Source organism: Protopterus annectens, chromosome 3.part0, assembly GCF_019279795.1.
Source record: "Protopterus annectens isolate FY-2018-M chromosome 3.part0, PAN1.0, whole genome shotgun sequence".
NCBI classification, from domain to species: domain Eukaryota; kingdom Metazoa; phylum Chordata; order Ceratodontiformes; family Protopteridae; genus Protopterus; species Protopterus annectens.
Genome location: NC_056731.1, coordinates 1982305544 through 1982332413, shown reverse-complemented (window position 1 = coordinate 1982332413; position 26870 = coordinate 1982305544).

Genomic DNA, 26870 nt, shown 5'->3' with positions numbered 1-26870 from the left:
TTAATATGAGGGACATACCAAAATATGATGCAAAAATGTGGACATTCTGTAAAATACTGGGTAGTCGAGATGCTGTAAAGCTTCATACTAGCCTACCTAGCTGGACTCCAAGTGTAACTGAATAACATAAATTCTTTAAGGCCTTTATTGTGTGATGAAAAAGACATTCCCTGGGATTCAGCAAGCTCTGCACAGCATGCAGAAATAGTGCAGAAGCTGCTGGAGGCAATATGGCTGCCGGGAGATCCAGGAACAAGCTCCTGGGATGTGCACAAGCGCTCCTGCACTATTCCTGCATGGATACAGCTCCTTTATTCAAATAATCCCATTTGTAGGTGAAAACCATGCAAATGAGGTGAATTTGTGATTCCAGAAACTGGCAGCCAGCCATGCAGGACTAGTGTAATCTGTAGAAATGCACTCGGTTAGTAACCAAGTACATTTCTGCAAACTACAAAACAGAGCCATGACAGCTCCAAATAAAGGGTGTATATAACATGTAAAGCATGCCAATGGCCAAATATGTGGCCATTGGCATGGAAAACAGTTGCAAAAATAAAAAAATAACTTTTATTTTTTTTTGGCCAATTTTGGCCGTTTAAGCATAGAGCAGCAAGGGGAGCAAAAGGGATTGGCCCGAAAATAAAAACAAAACCTTCAAAAAAGCATTCTATCCAAAATCACAGTTTTGCCATCATACTCAATGGCAGGCAGAAGACAACATGGCCAGTGAATAATGGTTGCTAAGGGGGAAGGCTCAGTGTCAAACTTGTACCTAGGCATTAGCAGGCAATCCTATGCAAATGGTGGGAATGATACTGAATCCCAGAGCCCCCCTCATGGCTACTCTGCACCCAACCGTGTAGATGCAGGAAGACCATGGTGCAAACCTAAGAGCTAGATCATAGAGGGGTGTGTCAGGCATACTGTAAGTTTATTAGAGCCCTATTGCTCAGGTTTTCCCTTAGCTTAGCAGAGCTAAGCAAGGGGGGTGTGTCTGAAGCTGCCAAGCCCTGTTTACATTGCCTAAGCGGGTGTGCGTGCTGCATACCATGTTTTAAAGGAAAAAAAGTAAACCAGGAAATAGCAGATCTGTGCACATCTGAGCACTATGTATGTGCAGCGTGCCCCTGGGCTTACACAAGAAGGCAATGGGAAGGGAAAACGGTAGTAGGAAGGTAATCAAGTAGAACTAGTATAGCTGGGAGGTGAAATCCATCAGAATCAGCCAATTACACAGGCAGCAGCAGAGCCCAGCACACTACTATAAACTATGCAAACACCTTTCCCTCTGGTTTTTCCCACAAACTCTACACCACCAGTGTACACAAGCAGGGAAATTTTACCAAACAAAGCAACAAAATGATAGAGGCTGCATTAGCTTTCATAAATCAACATGTGGAAGAGGCTGGGGGTGGTGAGGATGAGAATGCTGACAACCCACCCACAGTGAGGAGAAGGAGAAGAGTGTACAGACCCAGGGTAACCTACCAGGGGCTACATGAGCTAATGATAGTGGAGCACTACAGGGTGGACAGGGACCTCCTACAGAGTACTGTTGAGCTGTGCTGGCCACGCCTCACACAGAGAACCAACAGAGGGAAACCCATCTCAGTGGATACCAAGGTATGTGCAGGCCTAAGAATACTAGCCACAGGTACCTTCCAAAGGCCAACTGGGGATATCATGGGGATCTCACAGGCATCAGCATCCAGGGTACTCCACCAGTTCCTGGATGCCATGCAAGCAAATACCGGTGAGCACATATATTTCCACAACTGCAGTGAGGCGTTGATCAGCAATATGCATCCCTGACACCAAAGAGCAGAATACCCTGAGGTAGTGGATGCTATAGACTGCACGCACATGCACATCAAATCACCACCTGGTGAGCAGGGTAGGGTTTACATCAACCGCAAGGGCTTCCCCTCCATCAACTGTCAGGTTGTGTGTGATGCCCAGGGCATTATAATGAATGTGTATGCTGCCTGCCCTGGAAGCTATCATGACTCCCACATCTGGCATATGACACAGCTATACCAGAGATTTGCCAATGGGGGCATCCCTTATGGCCACCTAGTGGGGATGCTGGTTACGCACTGGAGCCGTGGCTGATGACACCTATCAGAAATGCACACATACCCAAACAAGGACTCCATAATGTGGCACACGCACAAACCAGAATCATAATAGAGCATGTGTTTGGGATGCTAAAGTCACAGTTCCGGTGCCTGGACATATCCGGTGGAGCCTTGCAGTACTCACCAGCTACATGTACCCAAATTGTCATTGTATGTGCCATGGTACACAATATGATCCTGTGGAAATAGCTGCAGCAGAAACAGCACAGGGCAGAGCCACACAGCCCCCCAACATTGCCAAGGCCTGTACAGGCACAGAGTGACTCAGAGGAGGAACAACCTGAGCCTGCCCCAGAAGGCAGAAGGAGGCATGCCCAGTATGCCCAGGCCTTGGCAAGGAGGCAATGCATAGCACATACAATGACATGGTAGGAACCCAGGGAAAGACACCTCTCTCTGTCTCACACATACAATAAAAGGGATGCCAAACATGACACTTCATGTGCTTAACCATGTATAGGGAGTGTACTATGTGCATCCAACATAGTCAGCTCTCCAGCACCATCCTCAATACTGGCACAGCCACAAGTTAAGTCACTCTCCCTATCAATTGCTGAATGGAGTAGTATGTTTTGTTACTTGTATCTATGGTGTGGATGTGAACATGCAAGGCAATCGGGTGGCTGAATGGGATGCCACCAAATAGTGGACACCTACAGTGGCAGCATGAAATCTGTAACAAATACAGGTATCACACAGTAGCCAGTACTAGACAAGGTGACAAAACCCACTGCAGGAAATGTGGTGGGCCAAATGTGTGTCCATAGGATACACACATGCCAGTCAGGGAGGCTCACATACCCAACAACAGTCTCAGCCAGCAGGACAGGCATAGACAAACACAAAGAAAGGCTGTGTTAAGGCCTCTGATTGATGGCTATTTAGGACAGCCCCCCTCCAGACCTACACAGACTACAACTAGTCAGGCAGTGGGATGTTAGTTATGAAGGGTAAGAAGTCTGAAACTGAAATGTAGGTCAATCAAACCTAAGAACTGTAGTACACTGATATGCCTCTAGTCTGCATGATAGGTCAGAATATAGAATCAAATGGAGTACCTGAAATACCAGTACAGTCATAGCAAATGTGTACTGTTCTCAGGTGTACCCCCCCCCCCACAATCCTATGTAGAAATGTAGTAACATGTATGTGTAGGTATAATAACAGTGGAGCACAGATTACCTTAGCCGGCCAAAGTAGCAGGATAGATTGTAGCATTTGTACAATATGCAGGGCTGCGTGTGTTAGGTTGGTGTGTGTTGTATATTGTGTGAGTGGTCAGCATGTAGCCATGGTGAGGTTTGTCCTGGTGGCCATTGGTCAGTACTGCCGATGACAGGGGCAAGTTCTCACAACTGCAGTGCCAAACACAATGCATCCCAGCAAAACACATTCCAGCAGTAAGCCATAGTAATTGTTTGGATGTAATATCGGTCACCATCTGAAATATGGACATGGCATGAATGTGGGCCCAGCATACAAAGAGTACATAGGTGGAAGTAGCCCAGACAGACAGTGTATAATATGTTACTGTTAAAAGGGCACACCTTTGGAATTGTACATACAGGTTAGCACCACATTAGTTGGGTTTGTAGTATGGAATACCGATGTCATCTGGCCAAACACTGGCAGACCACAAAGGTCATAGGTATTAAGCATTGGGAAACTGCTGATGTCCCTGCACAGGCCATCATAAGTGGAATGCCCCACATATATATGTGAGTCAGATGCAAGTAGCATCCATAGCACACATGCACCCAGCTCACCCCACCATCACCCACAGGTACCTCACAGGTCTTATCCCTAATGTTGAGAATGAGTACAATATGACCCCCACCTCTGTATGGAAATAGCCACATAACGCATGCTGAAGAGGTGTCCCATGCAGGTGTGTCCCTAGCTGTAAGCAGCACCCTGCCAGCATCCACACCACTGGATCAATAATGACAGAAACTATTGACATTAACACCTTGCACACCTACCATGTCACCCCAGGGGAATATAGTGGCTTGCAGTCTGGGACTGTAGGAGTAACACAATGTGATGGCCTGCTACAGCTGGCCTGCATCACTACCAAATGCCCTACAGTCCTCTGCCAAAGGACTGTGTCTCACCCGTACTGCCAATGTATGTTATGTCATGGACTCCCAAATAACAACATAATAGTCCACAGAACCCAAATGCAAGGCCATGTCAACAAATTCCAGTAACATGTCCACCATCAACTACTGCATGAACTGTGGACCAAAACCGAATTACTGCTGGGATGAAGTGATAACTATAGGGAACTTATCAGATAAAGTTTGCATAATGTTTGGATGAGGATAGAATAATAGTGAGGGTAGGAGCATGGACAGTATGGAGTGTGTGAAGTATGAATCTCAGCCGTGTGCACATACTATCCCTGTCTACAAACACAGGAATGGGTGGCTATAAACCTGCTATAAACCTGCTTGTAAACCACAATGTGAAGGGGTAATGTCCAGAAATATGACCCCTGCTTCTGGGTAACCTGTGTGAATCTGTACAGCTGTGAGGTATGGCCATAACAGGATATGGTCATACTGTCACGTCGATGGATGTAGAAGCATGAGATCCTCAGCCACCACTGTACCAAGGTGCTGAACCATTTGCACAGACCCATCAGCAAGTGTCTGCAGCTTCCCCTCCAGAATGGCATGATTGTGCAAAATATGTAGGCTGCAGACCACAATACTGGACACAACTACATTTACCCTGTGTTCCCCAGGAAATAACTGCAAGCAAATATGTATATCTGACAGTAGTTGATGACATAAAATATCACAGCGTAAAACAGTACATATGTCTGAATTATCTCTGCTAACACCAAAACCATGTAGCAGAACAGCACAGACACAATTACCTTCAGTAATCCACTATTCTTTGCCCATATTGACTCCATATTGTCAACCGATCCACAGATATCCCGCAGAAACAGGTTGCTACCTGTAGGTGTAGAACACAAAAGCCTGCACTGTAGTACAACCTACCTGGAATGGATTCACACATTCAATACAGAAGGTCATACTGGGCATGCTCCCACACTTAGAGAAATGAAGCCCATGTCTGGCAACAACAGTGGACTATACATATCTGACAGTCACAAATGTTTGTGCACACACTCCACATTACACACCAGTCATGCTTTGCACAAACATTGGATAGGAATACACACATATATCCAAGGAAAACACACTATAATAGGCCAAACCTACACATACATAGATAGGAAGAGAGTGACAGATAGTGACAAAGAGCCTCTCATCATGAGGTCTGTCCCACCCAGCACACATCCAACTGGCTAAAACCACATGATGTACAATTGTTAATCACTGCAAACATTTGCCTCTGGTATCCCTCAGCACTATAGTGTATGTGGTGCTTGTGATAACTGTGTAACATGACTGTACAAGTCAGTATTCATCTAGCAGTTGTATACACGTACCTGTGAAATATAAACCTGTGTGTGCCTGAATGTTGTGTGTCTGCTTCCAGATGAATGGTTTATGGCCCATGCAGACACACTGCACTCCCCATAACCCTACTTTGGCAAGCCTGCTGATGTCATTCACTTTGAAATACACTGTGGTGGAAAAGATAGCCCAGTAAGCTCCATGATGCATCTTATAACTGTGTAACGCTGTAGTGTAATGTACTAGTTGGGTAGGAGGTCTACTCCCAGACATGGCAACTGTAGAACTTTGTCTGTGTAGGGATCAATGCTTTTGAGGCCATTCAAACTCACTACAATTTCCATTGCCCTACTTTGACAGGGCTGCTGATGTCATTCATAGGTTCATAGGTTCATAGGGTGGTACTAGGCTATCGGCCCTAGGGCCTATACAAGCCTAGCCATAACAATTCCCTGGTAATTTCTTCCCACAGTATTTACTTCCCTGGACCCCTATCTAGCAGGGCGACTGACATGATCCTCGGGGTGAATTTCCTTTCTCTCATCCAGTCATCAAGGTCCATTTTGAAGAGGGCTAAAGAGGCACTCTGCTTGACATGTATGGGCAGTCTATTCCAGAGTCTGGGGAGTCTCTGGGTCAGGAACCTGTCCCTCCAGCATGCTTTGTTTATTGTGATGACAAAGTTTAGATCCCTGGACCGTGTGGCTCTGAGGGATTGGGATTTCTTTAAGTGTAGCATGTCTAGCAGCTCTGGGTTTGACATGGCCTTGTACGTTAAGCAGAGATCGCCTCAGAGTAGACGATATGCAACAGAGTATAGCTGGAGTTTTTTAAGACAGTCAGTATAGGGCATCTGATTTAGGACTGTGATTCTTTTAGTGAGGTATTTCTGCTGCCTTTCCAGTTGTTGCAGATGCCTTGAGAGGTACATACCAAATGGGGCGTTGTATTCTATAATGGGTCTAATGAGGGATGAGTACAGTGGGACAATGGCCTCCTTTTTTCTGGATGAAAAGCCCTTAGTGAAAAGGTGTGCCACATAGAAGGATTTTCTGACTGTTGTGGTGATGTGGTTACTGAAGGTGAGACCACTGTCTACCTGTGTCCTTAAGTCTCTTATCACACTTTCGGTGTTTAGTGTACTGCCACCTATGTGGTAATTCACGGGTACATGTTTTTGTCTCAAAGGGGATAACTATACATTTCTTGCATTGAGTTTCAGTCCATGGCTCTGGCAACAAGCATCTGTTTCTCTGAGACCTTTTTGTAGAGTATCCACATCATTTTGGGATTCAATGGCTCCCAGTTTGCAGTTATCTGCAAACTTTGTTAGCCAGAGTCCCTTAGTGTTGGCCTGTACTTCAGAGAAGTACATGCCAAACAAGAGAGGTCCCAGGACTGAACCCTGAGGTACTCTACTTGTCACTTGTCTGGAGCTGGATTTGAAGTCAGCTACTTTTACAGTGTGGGTTCTGTCAGTAAGCCAGTTGGCAACCCATCGAGTGATGTAGGGATTAATGCCCAGCTTAGTAAGTTTATCTATGATTCCAGAGTGGGTGATGGTGTCAAAGGCCTTGGCGAGGTCCAGTTAGGCTGTGTTGACTGCCTTACCCTCGTCCACTGCTCTGGAGACTGATTCGAAGACATCAATCAGATTCATGAGACAAGATCAGCCCTTCACAAACCCAAACTGGGTGGGGTCCAGTGTATTAAGGCTGCCAATGTCTTTGTTTATAAGTTCCATGATAATACGTTCCATGGCCTTGCAGATCAGGCTCATCAGACTGATTGGGCGGCAGTTCCGAGGCTCCAAGCTGGATCCCCCCTTGTGGAGTGGGATAACTGTAGCTGTGCGCCACTCAGTGGGCACAAAGCCTGAGGTGAGGGTATAATTAAACATGTCACTTAGGTAAGGTGCCAGTTTATTTTGTAGTTCACTTTGAAATACACCTTTGGGGAAAGAGTAGCCCAGTAAGCTTTATGACATGTGATTTAAATGTGTAATGCTGTAGTGTGATGTAGAAGTTAGGTAGGAGATCTAATCCCAGACATGGAACTTGTAAAACTCTGTGTGTGTATTTGGTTATGTGTGTGTGGAGATCAATGCTTTTGTGGCCATTCACACTCACTACAATTTCCATTGCCCTACTTTGGCAGGGCTGCTGATGTCATTCACTTTGAAATACACCTTTGGGGAAAGAGTAGCCCAGTAAGCTCTGTGACATGTGATTTAAATGTGTAATGCTGTAGTGTGATGTAGAAGTTAGGTAGGAGATCTAATCCCAGACATGGAACTTGTAAAACTCTGTGTTTGTTTGGTTATGTGTGTGTAGAGATCAATGCTTTTGTATCCATTCACATTTACTAGGCACCCCTAAAAATGGAGAACATCGATATCTGTGCAGTAACAGAGACCTGATCCAAGGCTCCAGAGAGCACCCTTGCAATACCAGGTATAGCTCTCACCACACCTGTCGGCCACCAAGCCAGGACCAAAATAGTAAAGGCGGAGGAGTGTCCATATTCACCAAGAATATTCACACTAGGCTACTTGCCCAACAGAATGCATCTGAATTACCCCCTGTGCAACTAATACTAGGTAAGACTGCAATCCAAATTGTATAGCTTTTACAGATCCCCCACCATTCCCCAAGATTCCCACTATGCCTTTCTAAACATACTGGGAAATATTATGATACAACCAAATACCCTAATACTAGGTGACATACACTGCTCTGCCATTAACTGGGGAAAACTACTTGTGTACCAACACGTGTGCCCAACGGTTTTTGTATGTCATAATTCTCCATGCCCTGGATCAAGTAACCCATAGTCCCACCAGGGGCTCAAATATACTAGGCCTGGTCATTACCAACATGGGAAATCAATGATCCACACCTATGGTCACCCCATCAGTGGTCATGTATGCCCATAATCTAATCACCCTTAACATCCACATCCCTCCCCCACACCCCAGTAAGGAAACCTCCATAACACACATCTCCAAAGCCAACGTCATGCTACACATGTCAGACGTGACTAACGTCATGACATCCACGCAGATGGGAACTGAAAGCATGACTGTTGAATCCTACACTAAGGCACTGTAGGAGCACTTCCACTCATGCATGAATCATGCCATCCAATAAAGAAACAAGATGCTCCTCACCAAGGAAAGGAAGCGAAAGTGGTGGCCCCCTGCCATAAATATACTGTACAACAAAAGGAAGAAACTTTTGCAGAAATGAAGGAATTTCCAGGTGCAAAATACTCTTTTACCAGCCTCAGTAGGAAGCTGAGATCCCTCATAACATCCTCCAAAGCTAGTTACGAACATAATATAGCCAAAGATGCGAAAGACAACTGCAAGCCGTTCCATAGCTATGTCAGGAATCTAAATGGCAATGCTCATATCTGCTCTGCACCACAACAGGATGGTATTAAATACACTGCTCCCAAGTATATTGCCAATATCCTGGCAGATTGATTCAGTGCCAACTGCACCCCTCCTCCCACCCCATAAAGGGCCCATCTCAACACTGAAAGATTGCCAGATCCTTGTAATAACAGACACACAGGTAAAAATCACACTCTCCAGAGCTAAGAAAACAGCATCCATGGGACCAGACAACATCCTGGGCTGTGTACTACAGGAACTAGAAAATGAACTGGCACCTCACCTATGTGCCATGTCTAATCATAGCCACACCTTCTTACCCACTGCATGGTGCACAGTTACAGTTGTCCCAGTCCACAAGGGGGGCTCCACCTTGGATCCTGGGAACTACAGCCCCAGCAGTATGACATGCCTGATCTGCAAGTCCATGAAATGTATTATCACGGAACTTATAAACAAAGACATTGGCATCCTGCAACCACTGCACCATACCCAGGCTGGGTTTGTGAAGGGCCAATCATGTCTTCTGAACCTAACTGACATCTTTGAATCAATCTCCAGATGTGTGGACGAGGGTATGGGGGTTCACACAGCCTACCCATACCTCACCAAGGCCTTCAACACCATCCCCCAGTCTGGAATCATAGATAAATGTACCAAGCTGGCCATTAATCCCTACGTCACCTGATGGGCTGCCAGCTGCTGTATTGACAGAACCCACACTGTAAAAGTAGGTGACACCAAATCCAGCCCCAGACAAGTGACAGTTGGAGTACCTCAGGGTTCAGTCCTGGGACAGCTCTTGTTTGGCATCTACTGCTGTGAAGTACAGGTCAACACTAAGGAACTCTGGCTAACAAAGGTTGCAGATGACTGCACACTGGGAGCCAATATTGAATCCCCACATGATGTGGATGTTCTACAGAAGGGCCTTACAGAAAGAGGTGCTTGGTGCCTGAGCCATGGCCTCAAGTTCATTGGCAAGAAATGTATAGTTATCCCCTTTGGGAAGGGATATGTACCCATGAAGTACCACATAGGTGGCAGTACACTAAACACCTAAAGTGTGATAAGAGACTTAGGGACACAGGTGGACAGTGGTCTCACCTTTGATAACCAAATCGCCAAAACAGTCAGGAAATCTACCTATGTCACACACCTCATAATGGAGGGCTTTACATTCAGGAAAAAGGAGGCCATTGTCCCACTGTATTCACCTCTCAGTAGACCCAGTACAGACTACAATGGCCCATTTGGTATGTACCTCACAAGACATCTGCAACAAATAGAAAGGCTGCATACATACCTCACTAAAAGAATCACAGGCCTAAACCTGATACCCTATGCTGACTGTCTGAAAATCATCCAGCTATACTCTGTCACATATCGTGCAATCAGAGGTGATCTCTGCTTAACATCCAATGTCATGTCAAACCCAGAGCTGTTGGACATGCTGCACTTAAAGAAATCCAAATGCCTCACAGCCAAATGCTCCAGAGATCCAAACCTTGTCATCACAATGAACAATACATGCTGGAGGGATGTGCTCTCGACCCAGAGACTCCCCAGACTCTGGAATAGACTACCCATACATGTCAAGCAGAGTGCCTCTTTGGCCTTCTTCAAAAGGAACCTTGACAATTAGATGGGAGATAGGAAATTGACCCCAGGGATCATGTCAGTTGCCCTGCTAGACAAGGGTCCAGGGAAGTAAATATTGTTGGAAGACATAGCCAGGGAGTTGTCATGGCTAGGCATGTATAGGCCCTAGGGCCAATAGCCTAGTACCAACCTATGAACCTATGAACCTATGACCTACACTTTCCATTGCCCAACTTTGGCAAACCTGATGATGTCATTCACTTTGAAATAAACCTTTGGGGAAGGAGTAGCCCAGTAAGCTCCATGATGCGTGCTATAACTGCATAATGTTGTAGTGTGATGTACTAGTTAGGCAGGAGTTCTAATCCCAGACATGGCAACTGCAAAACTTTGTGTGTGTGGGTGTGTTTGTTTGTCTGTTTAGGGATGAATGCTTTTGAAGCCATTCACAGTCACTACAACTTCCATTGCCCTACTTTGGCAAGCCTGCTGATATCATTCACTTTGAAATACACCTTTGGGGAAGGAGTAGTCCACTAATTTCCATGGCATGTGCTGTAACTGTGTAATGCTGTAGTGTGATGTACTAGTTAGGTAGGAGTTCTATCCCCCGACATGGCCACTGTGAGTCTTGGTGTGTGTGTGTGTGTGTGTGTGTGTGTGTGTGTGTGTGTGTGTGTGTGTGTGTGTGTGTGTGTGTGTGTGTGTGTGTGTGTGTGTGTGTGTGTGTGTGTGTGTGTGTGTGTGTGTGTGTGTGTTTGTCATTAGTATCCTGTATAGAGGTAGCTCTGAGTGTGTAATAACAGGACTCATTTTGGGGGGGGGGTTTGCAAATTTCTTATATGGTGGGCCTATTATATGTCACAATGTCCACCTTACAAGGATAATAGATGGTAAACAGCAGAGAGGCTGCGGTAGACAATCCGTACACCCACATGTGACATCATGGCTTGGGGAACAATGTAGGCACCCCTTGTATTACCCAGAGAACACTCTCCACCCATGTCTTATACACAAACACACTTGGCTAGGCAACAACCACTATGATGGTAGTTCCCTGCATATTGCCCATAGATAGTAACCATGGTGTGATTGCAGTGGACTACAGAGGATATGGCACCCTGTCCCATCCCTACAATAGGCAAATCATTGCATACAGTGGTACCTTTGCAATGTTCCCCACTGGACGCCTGCAACAACTGTAGAGTCAGCAAATGTAACCCATAAAGGACATACCATGCCTTATACACATGCCCTGTATGGACAGATGCCACTGACAACAGTGAACACCTGTATCATGCTGTTAATGTAGGCACAGGGTCACCCTGGTTTCCATTGCCAGTTCTTACCACATGAGGTCAGGAATGGCACATCTGATGATAACAATCTGTCTGTCTGCTCAACATGCCCCAGACACCCCAGGTACACTTTCACATGTCACAGAACATGCATGTGGGATGTGTACACATCCCAGACACCGCCCATGTTATGAAATATAGAACACATACATGGCAAGCATTGCACAGCACTGGCCACCCACAATAGTAACCCAGATGAGTGGATGGTGAATACAATACCCACCTTTATGGGCCAAACTACACCCCTGAGCCACACTGCAGACCATTGTCATGTAGCCTGATGCTAAGGTATATCCTTTACCTAGTCTTGTACAGCCTTCTGGCACAAACCACTACACACCTGTGAAGCAATGGACCCATGCATGTCAGTACTGGCAAACGTGTGTGTGTGTGTGTGTGTGTGTGTGTGTGTGTGTGTGTGTGTGTGTGTGTGTGTGTGTGTGGAGTATAATGATTTGGATGTCATTCACACTCCACCTCCCATTGGCATACTGAAGCATACATTCTGATGTCAGACACTTTGACATACCCTTTGCCCATATATCAGCCTGATAACCTCTGTGGTGCATGTGATACCTGCGTATTACTGTAGTGTGAGAAACTAGCTAGTTAAGAAGTCTAATCCTGACCCTTCCAACTGTGATAATGTGTGTGAGTCCCTGAGAAATTGTGGCTGTGTCGTCCTTGACACCTGTTCTTGTGAACAGGCACATGTATTACACCTACCTTATCCCTCCTTTATCACTGTTGCTGATGTCACTCACTGTCAAATATACCTTTGGACAGCTCCCCATCATGTAAGCTCTGTGGCACATGCAATAACTGAATAGACATGTAATAGCAATACATAGTCAGGCAGGAGTTTGAAACCCCATACTGGTAAGTGTGTAACACAAACATGCTTAGATTTTACTCTCCTACCCACTCCCTGTCTTACTTTGTTTCTGTCTGTCTCTCTCATGCCCTATCTGGTGGATGTGGAGAAGTACACCTGCTTTGCTTAGGCAGCAGCTTGTGTTTTGTAAGTGATGCTCATGATCTGCTGATGGCCTGTGCATGAATTTTAGTCACCCACTAGCTGATTGCATGTGAAACAGCTGTGGTAAGATTCCCATAGCCAATTGCATGGAAACACACTCCTATAACTAGGGACATCATGTGGGTGTTGGCCCTTTTCATTCACTTTGAGCAGGATTCATGTCGGTTGTTTGGCTAACAGCATCACAGATGGTAGTGGGATAAACCTCTAACAACATACGCTGTGGAGACAGGCCAACAAACAGGAGAGGGAAGTTCCAGACCTGTCTACAGAATGTAAGTTTTGCTCTTCCGCATTTGGAATAATGCTGGTTTAACAGGGTGTGTGTGGATATGGTTGGTCTACATGATTTAATATCTGCCATGAAAGTGTTATGTGTTCGAGGAAACTCCCACCTGTATGGTTATCTGCAGACTGGCCAGTGTTTGGAGTCTTATGTGTCTTGTGTTACTCACAGATTACCTGTCTTACAACTGCATAAGCATAGTCTGAGGATTGCAGTCAGTACATGGTGATAGCCATGAGAGTTACTGACTTCATATTCCTCATAGAACATATGTCGACACAAACCCTGTTACAAAGGTAAATGTATGAGGTTATCACAGCAAGATGTCAATATTGGCCCTGTGTTTGTGCCTCCAGCCCCAACTCTGTCAACCTTTGTACATATGTCATGCAGTAATAGGTGCATATGTTCTGTACAACATTATTTATTGACATCATACTTGATAACAAGCCAGTGAGATATCAGACTGCTAGACATGTTATGTATAGTAGGGGTTATATTTGAGGACATAACCTGGGCATTCTGTAGTAGTATGTACAGTAGTGAGGTCTGTGTACTTATGGTGATTTCAACAGTGTGTGTATTGTGAATATGTATCTCGGCCTGTGTACAGACTGTGGAAGATGTAATTGTTCTTGGTCCTGTTCTATCTGATGTTACATGCTGCTCCAGTGTATGGTACCCTATCAGCTTACATGTTTGTAGGGCCATACACACACATGTCCCATACCACAAACAGGCATCGGACCACACTGTGTAGCTGCCCAGTATATGTAGGGTTAGTGTGTGAGTGGCACATATCAGGATGGTGTTGATCAGACAGTCCATATACTGTAATATTAAGCTTACTTACCATATGTGGCTGTGTTCACATTGGTTGTGGGTAGGCACTTTCACACAGGTGTCTGTAACTCTGTGCTGTGACATGCCTGTAGAGCTTGCTAAATTTGCAGGTAGATGTGTATTCCCATATAAGAAATGTAGGCCAGTGTTGTGGCAGTCTGGCTGTAGTTTGCACAGTGCTTTGTTACATGCCTAGCAGCTAAGTGTACTTACCCAGTGTGATGTTATGTCCAGATATTTGTCAGATGTACTGCTGCTGGGCCACCATAACTGTCATGTGTTTCTGACAAAGCAGTTGGATGCTGTACATATGTGTGTCACTAACTAGTGGGTAGTATGCGGCCATGTGACCTCTCCTCCACCGGTTATTATGTGTCAGGACAGACAGGAGTGTGTGAATGCATAAACTGTGTTGGCATATGTATTCCAGTATTTACATGATATACCCATTTACATGGCTGTTAACATCCACATTGTCAGGCTTGGTCCACATGTCTTGCACTAAGGGGTTCTGTGTATACCTCTGGACTGGCCAGAGTGTGTCAGACTGTCCACATTTTTTGGTCATATCAATGCTGTATTCCACAGGGCCATTACTGTGATATCAGTGGTACTGTACTATGATGACTTTAGGATGTCTGTCAGCAACTGATGGCATACATGTCAATTGCAGATGTGACCTCCCACACACAACATTTCTGTTAAGACAACACATGTTACAGTAGCAACAGTCTACATATATACCTCCAATACATACATAACATCCCTTTGCACTAAGTGGTTGAGACTATTGGTGCAGAGGTATGACTCCACTCCATGTTCTGGACATATGTTAAACATATATGTATATATATATATATATATATATATATGTGTGTGTGTGTGTGTGTGTGTGTGTACATATATATAGATATATATATATATATATATATATATATATATATATACATATATATGGCTACACACACACACACACACACACACACACATATATATATATATATATATATATATATATATATATATATATGTATATATATATATATATATATATATATATATATATATATATATATATATATATATATACACACACACACATATATTTATAGATATATACATATATAGACATAAATATATATATATATATATATATATATATATATATATATGATGTACATTCTGGCTAGGCTTATAAATGCCTTTGGTCAGATAGCCTAGTACCTACCTATGAACCTATAAAGTTTACCCCAGGGATCACTTCAGCAGCTCTGCTGGACAGAGGAACAGGGAACTAATCTAAGGGGATGGCGAAAGCCAACACATTCTGGCTAGGCTTATAAATGCCTTCAGGCAGATAACCTAGTACCTACCTATGAACCTGTATATATATATATATATATATATATATATATATATATATATATATATATATATGCATATATATATATATATATATATATATATATATATATATATATATATATATATATATATATACACACACACACACACACACACACACACACACACACACATATATATATATATATATATATATATATATATATATATATATATATACAGAGAGATCTATATATGGCCATATATATGCTGCAATATACAGATGTATATAAAGTATATAAATACATATATATGAATATATATGTGTATGTACATGTACACATATATCTACATATGTATATGTATATATCCATATCCTTGTCATGTGTAAACATTACTGTTGTGTATACCTTCCCAGATGTATCACACTGTATTTATCTGAGATGTGTATATATAGATATAACAACATATGTGATGCAACAGTAATATCACTAACAAGTACTACACAATTGTAGAAGTCACAGCAATTGTTCAATACTGTTCAATATGTGTAATGACAGATATACTGGAAAAACAACAACTGTCTTCACAGCTGTCATGGTGTAGCGGTTAACTGCTGTGACTGTAGTGTACATGGTCCTGGGTTCAAGACTTGTAAGGGCTGTTTATTTTGTTGCTGGACAGAAGAAGGGCTGTTGGATACAGAGTGGTTAAGGCAGTTTTGAGCAGCTTTAAGCACTTTTGCGTGGGTTTGTGTGAAGCTAAGCATTGTTAACGTACGGTTAAATGTACAGGCACTTACACTGTATAGGCTTTGCTTACCAGTGCAAAAATGTGCTTAGCTATTATATTGCAGCAATGCTTAACCATGCTAAGTATGGCTCAGCCTTGGTAACCAGTGGTCACATTCCACATAGCAGGGTAATGACATCTGTAATAAGTGTATGTAATGCCATGTACATTACATGCGTCTATGTGCTGTCATTACAGTAGCAAGGGGTTTGAGTCTACTGTCTAGGGCACTTGAGTATATATGGCTTGTACAACACTCTTATCCTTGTGATTGTGTTACATACATGGGTAGTATCCCAGGTTATATGCAGTCAACACTGGCATGTAGTGTATCATTATGTTGCTACTGTTGACAGTGCTTTCCCAAGTATGAGTATATTGCTAATTGTAGTACTGGAAACAAACACCCCTGCATGCAAAGATGGACTCTGAGTCCTCACTGTTGTGTTCTTGGTGTGTGAGCTGTGTCTCATTAAATTATTCCTACTGGATAATGATCTGGCAAGTGGAAAATAACTGTAGACTACTGTGTGTTGAGCACATGCCAGGCATATGCTAACATTTCACAGGTATCATCCTGTGGCCATACATTCCATCACAACTTGTGTTAGATGTGTAAATTGCCTCTTCCTCACTGTATAGGTGTGCAGCAATATTGGGGCTGGTATATATAGCTGGGTGTGGCTGTTGTGAACGGAGCCAACATCATTGCAGTTACTGTTGAGTGTATCCCCCGTGTAGCTGTCCGTAATACTGTACAGTTCATGTTAACAGGTTAGGTAGTTGTCTATCACACTGTCTGTGGTTCTACATCACCTCTCACCCTCCAAATGGTAGGGGTGTGCCACCCACACCAGCACACATATGTTTACTGAGTTGAGGATTCCACTACATTGGGGAAGGGGACACATACCCTGTTGGTACCATCGTCAATGACATTAAACTAGCAGACTGCTTATTCCACAATATATTGTTGTGCGTAGTCTGGCTTGGTGGATTTACATAGGCTACAATGGGTTCCTTGCACAGGTACATACATCCATGTGTACAGAATTTTCTGTGTAGTGCATCAACACCAAATCCTTTGTGTGTGTTATACACAAACATGTGGTGTATACCACCCAGTACAACTACCATTGCCCACTGTAGAAGGGCTGGTAACAGCAGCCACCATGCACTCACCTGTATACACCACCCCCAGATCTAGTGTTCATGTGGCACAGACAGTAACTGTTATACAAACCTGTGACATGTGTTCACCTGTACCCAGGATATGGCACAGCCAAGGTGTCACCACAGTGCCATACCCCTGTGAGATATGACAGCAGACCATCCTCCTGCTGACACATGGACACCTACAACACAAACTGATAACATTATGGAGACCACAATCACTCAGTGGTAATAACAGCTATAATGCATCATGTCTGGACAGCTACACTTCCTGACATGTAAGCATTAAACTTTACTGCTGACAACATATTACACAGCAGTACATTGGTACACTGTAGTACAGTCATCATGTGAATCAGAACCATGTTAGCCTGCCCTGCATTGACTTTATGGATGACAGGGATGTGGCACAGGTATCATCATATGCACAGGGTGTGTTGTTGGTTTGCCAGAGACCTAGGCTGAGCCATACATTTGACACCATGTGTGTGAGTGAGGGGTTTTAGTTACTGATATGGCTGTGGTGAGTTGGTGTGTGTGCAGGTATGGGGTTGCCCTAGGTATGTTTGTATTGTGTGTGAGTATGCATGCACACAGTTCTGCCATGTCGTTGCCCTATACAGGTGTTTGTTGGACAGCTGCAGACCATACCTGGCAGAGTGTGCAGTTCACCACCTCCACCATTAAACAGGGGAACTGTGCCTGCCAGGAATTCCATTGGCATGTCCAGGTACAAGCCAAGATATGGTACTCTCCCCTGATGATATATCCGCTGGAATCAGGTTCCTCCTGGGACTGGCCAGGGCCACGTGCACGTGGCCTGCTCTGGTGTGGTGGGGACAGTGCCCCCTGAAGTGCTGGGCCTAGTACTGCCACTACAGGAGCGGCTTGGTGTCCTTGCACATTCACGTCAACCTCCAGCTGTTGGTGTTGCTGGCCTATATCCACGAGGCTGTCGCACCACTCCCACCGCATCCTCTAGCACGGACAATCCATGGTCAATGAGTCCCACCATCTCACCCCACCGTCTACCCATGACTATTGTAAAACAACAGAGGGCACCTGCAAGATCATGGATGTTGACAGTTACAGCTGAAAAAGTAGCCCTCTGCAGCCTCAGACCATGTCTGGTGTACCGTTCCATACATTCCTGCACCTCCATGACAGCCTGAAACATGCGTCTGGTGGTACCAGATGTGGCAGTTCTGCCAGTGGCACTATGACTATCAGCCCTCCAATGAGCACCCCTGTACATCTGCCTATGTGGTACCCTGCCAGACATCCATCTATGGCTGCTGTGTCCAAACACAGCAACCATAGATATCACACTGTCGTGTGCACTGCCACCATCTACCAGTTGTCCCTCTGCTATGGCCACTGCTGCTAGGGTATCTATAGGCACTGTGACTGTGTGCTGGGATGGGGTAGATAACAGGGGGATGGCAAACTATGGTGCAGTTTCAGCCTCTAACAACCCCGCCTGTGCCTCAACACACCTATCATCATTTTCAGTGTCTGTATGGACACCATCAGATTTCCTGCAGGAGGGACCCTGACCCACCTTGCCACCTGTGAGGGGAAAACAAGAAATTCACTTTAAGTCCTGTACATCATTGCTTAACAGTACACACACGCACACACGCATGCACACACTCACACACGCACACCCACACACACCCTGACATTCCACCATAATACTTACCTGTCCCTGAGTTTACAGACTGCCCCAAGTTTTTTCTCTTAAGTTCCCCATCTTCATCAGACCTGGAAACTTACACTCATTAATACCAATCATTAACATATCATTCTTCTAATTGCCTAGACAAGTGATCACAAAATATGACCTGTTACCCCATTATTTCTTTGACTTGATTGGAGTCGGTTTTACAAAGACTCACTCCTGTCATCCAGTGTTCACCCTGGATTTCTCCAGACATCATGAGCATGGCCCTCATATGTTAGGGGCTACTACAGTCACTCAATAATGTCATGCACTGGAGTTTCATATGTAACTATTGCTCAGTAGATGCAAGATCTGTTGCTCTATTAACTTATTATGTGGACAACAGTAATATTTGTAAACACTCACTGGTGTTGTCTAGTAATTCCCCAATGCATCTGTAGTGCTGCATATGTGGGTATTCTTTCACCTTTCTGCTGATTGCAATTATAACAGTATACCTGGTGTCTAGTTTCCCTCCCAGTGCATGTTCCATGCTACAGACCTTATTATACTATCAACTGTCCTGAGATTACATGTCAGACAAGTATTCCTAGTGTCTCATGTGTCTGTCCATGTCCATTTACTGCACAATTTCAAAGAGAAGTCAAGAGGTATGAACAACCCCACAATCACACATGTGCATACATGGACACACACACAAACACACACACACATACACACACATCCTACATACATCAGGCCCCTCCACTCCACTAGATTGCACTTACAGACAAAATAACCCCCCCACACACACACACACACTTACAGGTGAGGTTGCACGAAGATATTACACACAGCCCTCCCATTACCCATCTGTCAACATGCATGACATATGGTACTCAACAGCATGCAGTGCAGCTATAGTCAATCCATGCTAGCAGCAGTATACATGTGTGTGATGCATGGACTGTGTTAGTAGGTGATGCCCCTTCCCCTGGAACATACTCCACCCAAGTACACAGTATTGCTGTGCACCTGTTAGGCACCCTGGCATGTACTGTGCACCATACCTCACAGGTGTACACACCATTGCTGAATGTGTATTACTGTGTCAGTTATGTCTGCTCTGCTGCTCACAGCACCTATGTGTTTGTCCGACACATACCTGGGATGATATGTGGACAGATGTAATTTTTGAATGCTTGATATCTGATTTCCGGATCTCATCATCAGCGGTGCATGTATGTCCAATATGATACAATTACACTGACAACCTTCAAACCTTACCGTGGCTATGGGGGGTTTTCACACCCTTATTGATATGACGCCCTCTTCCTTGATATGCAATGGGACCACATTACTGCATATGTTAACATTACATGAACCTGATATGCAAAATATGACCTGTACAATCAAATGCAGTGTCAAGCAAATGTGTTAATTGTGTTGATGCTGATTTAGATGTATACACTTCATGAGTGCATATGTGTGCACGCCCTCATCATGACAGTTTGTTGCATCTACTGTTATGTGTACTACAGCAGTCACTATTCCTGGCAGGGGTATACTAGCATGGGCCATCTGCATTTGCCAATATTTTGTTAGTCTGCCCTACACATATCCCCCAACTCTGCATGATTGCGAGGTCAACTCATGTTCATATCCCTTGGAGTTCACACACTGCCATCACTATTGCTGTGGAGTTAGGGTTATGTCTGCCACAGTTCCTGACTCTGACTGTGAGCAGATACAGCCATTTGTAGCATCTTTTGGATCCCTGATTCAGTAATATGTTGTGTCATGATGACACCCCCTCCCCACCTTCAGCCTTTTTGCAGATGCTTGACAACTATAGCCTACACATGTATGTAATTTTTCAGTATCCCAAACACTGAAAATCATGTGTACCAGCCTAGTCCCAGCTCCCAGCTAATGAATGGCAAACATACAGATGTACACTGGCACTGGCATGGTACAGATGGGATGGTGGACCTGAGGTGGGGTGAGTTGTTGGCTGTGCAGCACATGTATCTTACTTGACACTGTCTGTAGGTTTCCAACGTGGTCTTGGTACACTAGTACACATTGCAATGCATGCCTTTTGGGGACCTTTTCTGTTATGCATACACTACCTGTAGAGTAGCCTGGCTGATGTTTCCTGTGGTACAATTGTGCCATCTGAGTACCCTAACCCATGGGCCACACATATGCAGAGTCCAGGCAATTGCTGACACGGGTACTGCAGAGCTAGTACTTGCTAGACATTCTTGCAACTCCCTCAGTGTTGTGGCCTGTTACTAGGCAGCCTGCATGACCAGTTTGCTACATGTGACATCATCTGTCTTGGATGGCCATCTGTTTATTTCCTACATTATTCCTGTCCCATACATCCTTGCCACATACATGACTGTCTGCACTGTTCGCCATGGTATATGCAGTGGTGAGGTATGGCTACATGTCCAACTCCTGGGTGGTATCTGTTGGGTATGGGGTCCATGCCATGGCATGTAAGATGTGTGCAAGCCACGGCTGCCTCTGTTGCAGGTAAGTGGGCACATTTCATGGCCAAATGTCTTGGACAGCAGACCATTCCTTGGTGTGACATTGGGGACGTGTACTTGCTGGAAGGTGCATTCTCATGAAGAATGCATGTTGTCAGTACCTCAGCAGTTGCTTCCACTATATTTTATCTGGAGTGTGTGCACACATATGCGTCCAGTGTTTGTTAAGGTATGTATTCCCCATTTTTGCTGTCCTAACATACGATTCCATATTACACATCATTGCTCATGTTAGGACCACATTGCAGGTTGTACGGGTTGTGGACTGCAGTATTCTGATATGCCTTAGTGTAAATCTGTTGCCATTGTAATACTGGTATATACACTGTTGTAGCACTGTATAATGGTGATGTTTCACACATGTCCCTACTGTAGGCCATTTGTCCCACCATTATGTGCATCTCTGTGCACACATTTTGCAATGACAGGATGTTAGTTATATTGCAGGAGCCTGACATACCCTTCAGATACACCATCATGGTGAGGACTGTGATGCAGTGCAGTTAACAGCAACAATACATGAACATCTACAGCATGCATTATGGGTAGGTGTGTTAAATGTGTGCATGGAACATACCATGGCCATAACATGACCGGTGTATTGGCAAACCTGAACAAACACCATACTCACCAGCTACAGGCTGCTGCCCAGGAGGTATACCAGATGGACCTACATAAGTGTATGAGAGATGAGATGTCAGTAGCCACAACTGTGGCATTGGTACAGGGTGGGTGCAGCATTACAGTACATCAACATTACAAGCCCAAAATACTACAGATTATGTGCATCTGTTTATTACTACTATGCAACAACAGACTATATATATTTCATCTCACATATACATGATCTAACTGTACAGATGTAGATGGATATGCAACAGTGGTCTACTGATGTGCCCTGTGGCCTTACCTGCATGCTCCTCTGCCATTGTGTGGGTAGCACCCACCTCCACTATGCTATCCATCAGGTGTTGTGTGTGCGGGCAGGTGCCCCGAGGCTGACAAGCAGCTCCTCAGCATGTGTCAGGGGGGGCTGGATTGCATGACCCTCCCCATTGTGAGCTGGTCTCCCCTGACTGCAGCAGCATGCCGACGGGCATGGTGAAGTAGATCTGTGCATCGATGCCGGACCTGCTCATAACTGCAGTTATGCAGGCCAACATAGTTTACACTGTGGATAAGATTGTTCCACAGGGCGGTCCGCTCCTGCTGATCAAGGGCTGTTCAGCCGAACAACACCTGGTAGTGCTGCACCAGGTGTAAGATGATGACATAATTTTCCTCCGCTGAATAAATGGGCAACCTCTCCCTGGACATATTGCTGAAAGACATAAAGATGGAAACAGGTCTGAGGACCGCATACTGCAAGGTTATCATAGTTGTTAATACACATGTCTGGCTTCCCCCCACCATGTCTGCAACAACAATCTCATCACACAACTCAACAGGTATGTCTACAGAATACCTACCATTGGGACATATATCGTATTGTTTAAGACTTTGTGCTATGTGTTTGTAGTCATGTTCCCTGTGAGGACACTATCATTGGTGGCCTGTTATGGACAATGTCACATGCATGCCATTGTAAGAGCCATTATGGTTCCATATATGCATGTGTTCTGTTTGTTATGTGATTGATGCACATCTGTTGTTTTGTGTTATTGGGGATATCTATGCATGCTGTTGGACATGATCCGGGAATGTGTGGACTATTACTGCCCACATATGTTCTATAACAGTGACACAATGGCATGTTTGGGGAACAGTTGTCAGCAGAACCACCTCTCCCACCTCATCTGGCCATGTTACGAGGCCACGTCACATGTGGGACATGCCCTGCGGCCTCCTCAGCTACTGTCCTGTACTACCGTCAGGTGGAACCACCTCAGGGGATGGTGTTCACTCGCCCCCTGGGAGTACACACAGACAAGATCCTGTCACCCAAGGTCAGGACCAGGGTCTGGTGCAAAGGGAGCTCCACAGAGACTTGGGGGATGTGCTACAGCACATTGAGTCCCTCAGTACACACTCACAGGGTCCACATGCTCCTCCTGCTCAGTCTCCAACCCAGGCACCTTCAGGGCCATGAAGCTGATGTTGTGACTGCTCATGAGTGTGGACCTTGGTCCCATTGTCTGCATATGGAGGCTCATGGGCTTACACATTGCAGATGACACTCTCCATCCAGGGTGTTTACCCACAATATGTGTCATATACCTCCTCTGTAGGCTGTCTTCTCTATCTTCCAACTAAAACCACCTTCACAAATATACGTGCTATCCTTCCCCAAATTACCAATCCCTCCTTCACAAGCAAGGGCAATATGTTCCCAACATGGGGTTCACACTTGACATAACCATCCATTTTGCATACACTTACTGCTGTGTGTATATATATATATATATATATATATATATATATATATATATATATATGTATGTGTGTGTGTGTGTGTGTGTGTGTGTGTGTGGGGGGGGTGTGGGGGTGTGGGTATTGATATGTGTGATGTTCCCTCACACATATCATGCAGCACTGTCATGCAAAAGTAGGGGACATGTATTTATATACATATGTGTGTGTGTGTCTGTATATATATGTAAATATATATATATATATATATATATATATATATATATATATATATATATATATATATATATATATATACATACATATACATATAGGTGTCTGTATATCTGCAGACATACACGTGTATATATATATATATATATATATATATATATATACACATACATACACACACACACACACACACATGCACACACACACACACACACATATATATATATATATATATATATATATATATATATATATATATATATATATATGGGGTGCATTCAGACATCAGGTCCACACTCTCTAACTCTCCATCCTGCACAACTACACTGTCCTGCCTTGCTACAACACAGAGTGGTGCCACATGTGGACACAGCCTAACATTAGGGGGTATATATAGGGACACATTGCAGGTAAGCCTATTACACACCTATGGCATTTGTGCATGCTACATTACATGTTAACATGACTATGCTGCAAGTGGTGGGCTTTGGAACCCACTTGTCCATCATAATGGCATTACTTCCACCACAGCTATTGGCCACACTAATATATGTCTTGCATTACACAACACACACTATGATGGCTTACATCATGTCAGTCAGTGCTGATTTGCACAGTTGACAGGTATGGCCCACTGCCCACAGGGACAGACACTATTGTCCATAGCAGTTGTTCAGTTGGATATCATTACAGCAACAACACCTGATGGCACATATAAATCATTCCACATCATATATCCCATTATTATGGACCAAGTACTACATTCAGTTACATGCATATATACTTCACATACCTGTTGTGGGAATGATGTCTCTTCTGGATAGTTTGCTGTGTGGATGGCTGGATGGATGTGTTTTTTTTGTTGTTGTTTGTTGTATTTTTATTTATTTATTTATTTTTTTGCTTTAACTCTCTCTCTCTCTCTCTCTCTGTCTTGGTTTCTCTCCACTAAATGGATTGGTTGCTTTGAATAGATTGCAGCATGGATTTTGTAGGTGATGCACATGATCAGGTGATAGCCTCTGCTCTAGTCAGTGTCCACCACTTGCTACCTGCATGCAGCATGCTGTGTAGTACTTTCAGTTACCACTGTCATGGCAACCCACTACTATAAATTCCTACATCATGTGGGCAATGTCCGTTTACCTTTCCTGTATGGAGGACATCCTTCCTGTGTGTGGGCAGCAGTGTTACAGAAAGCAGGTAGCAATACCTCTTACAAGAGGACTTGCAGACTCAGGCCAGCTACACATTTGTTTAAGGTTCCAGACCTACAGACAGTGTGAGTAGTGTTGTTATATGCATTGTATACAACCAGGGTTACAGGGTTTGTGTGTACATACTAGTTTAGCATGGAATGCAGTCTTTCTGCATAGCTCTCATCTGTTGGCCTATCCACATGATGGCCAGAGGATTGCCTGTTATGTTTTGTCTGTCCACCACACAGGTCCTGTGTCAGATATATCACTGGCATTGAGTCTGTTGAGTGCTATCAGTACATGGCTACATCCCTTTGTGTTTCTGACTTCATATTCCTGACTAAGGGTATGTTGCAGACTATCCTGTAACATGAGCAACTTTCTCAGAGTATAACAACACTATTTCAAATATGGCCCTGTGTTCCAGCCTCTGTCCTCCACCTATATACCAGGCTTTGTCCATATGACATGCAGTAAGAGGTGTTATGTAGTGGCCTGTGATTATGTTGTGCTGCCATTCCTGCCATCATTCCAGTGCTGTTGTGGTCCCCACACATATTGTGGGGTTTGGTAAATATATATGTGGGCTACAGATGGACAAAACATGTGTACCCTTCTGCAGTCCAGATATCAGTGTATATAACAGTGTTATATGCCCAAGTAAGTCAGTTTATTGGGGAGGGGTAAGCACCATATATAACCTAGGATGTTACAACATGTGAGGGAAATAAGTAGTAAGATGCCTTAAGGTATATGGCTTTACATTTTCATACAGTTCACCTTGGGAACATTGGTGGCCTAGTGCTAACTGTCATACAGACTGTTCTGTTTGTAAGTGTGATAGTGATGTTTTCAGTTAAGCATTGTTAAGTAACAGATACATCCTCATTGAGGCAACTTAATTCATTTCCCCCAAGGGGTTGAGTACAGAGTGTAATTGGAGGCTGCTGAACTATACATCTGCATTGCTTACTGTTGATTAATTGTTATCCTCTGGCCCAGTCTTTCTTTACTGTTGTACTACTTGAAGGCCTTGGCCTGGACAGCAACATATGTTATGCTTTCGGATTATTGTATAAAATGACCTGCTTGAGAGTTGCATTACTCAGTTAGTATGTATTTCAAAGACCCAACAGCTATATGACATGGCATATGCAACTGTAATAGTACACAAATAAACATTTCTTATGTATGAAAACCTATGTGTGGTATCATATCCTTTGACTTCTCTGTGGGTATATGTTTCTTGCAAAAATTGTCTTTTGTATGAATGACTCATACACTGTCCATGTTAAAAGATGGCAACTGTAGGAATACTGGCTGTTCAATATGCTGTGCACCCTCTAAATATGCATCTTCCTATACATATCTATGTGTGTGTATGTGTATTTACATATATATATATATATATATATATATATATATATATATATATGTGTGTGTATACATATATAT